The sequence below is a fragment of the Tupaia chinensis genome, unplaced genomic scaffold (genome assembly GCF_000334495.1).
Source record: "Tupaia chinensis unplaced genomic scaffold, TupChi_1.0 Scaffold000403_1, whole genome shotgun sequence".
In the NCBI taxonomy this organism is placed as follows: Eukaryota; Metazoa; Chordata; class Mammalia; order Scandentia; family Tupaiidae; genus Tupaia; species Tupaia belangeri.
This window is the reverse complement of record NW_006159905.1, coordinates 980,524-981,022: the sequence shown is the minus strand read 5'-3', so window position 1 is coordinate 981,022 and position 499 is coordinate 980,524. Positions and strand designations below refer to the sequence as shown.

The following is a 499-nucleotide window of genomic DNA, read 5'->3' as shown; positions in this document are numbered from 1 at the left end:
ACTCGAACTACGGTCGACTACATGGGAGTCCAGCTACATAGCCATTATGCTAACTGCTGGTCCCTCTAGTTTTTTTTTAAACAGATAACAGAACTTTTCTATCCAACTGAAACCCCTCCCATTGAAAGTGGCTATCCTGGGAGGACACACGTCCCTCCAGGGGTGATGCTGTTGCTCAGAGCTCCACGAGAGCTCCAGCACTTTTGATTTTTTTCAGTGTCATTCTTTTACTGAGGATCATTTATTTTTGAAGAGCCCAATGTTTGGAAGGAGATGTTTCTAATGTGGCTCACAAACTGCTTTGTAATCCTTCCCCCAAAGAAGAGTTCCAAACAGTGTCTCCAACAGCGGTGGCTTTGTTGGAACTGAGGATGTAACTACTTTGAGGGACCAATGTTCAGTTATATTCCTATGTTATATTTGTTTAATTAAAAAAAGAAAAAAGGGGAACCAGCAGTTAGCGTAATGGCTATGTCGCTGGACTCCCATAAAGTCGACT

At 42.7% G+C, this 499-nt stretch overlaps 1 protein-coding gene across 1 annotated transcript in view; it reads left to right on the top strand.

Annotated features, from left to right (window-relative positions):
• The window catches only part of NOTCH4 (notch receptor 4), a 27,376-nt gene that overhangs the window by 11,378 nt on the left and 15,499 nt on the right, over nt 1-499 (top strand).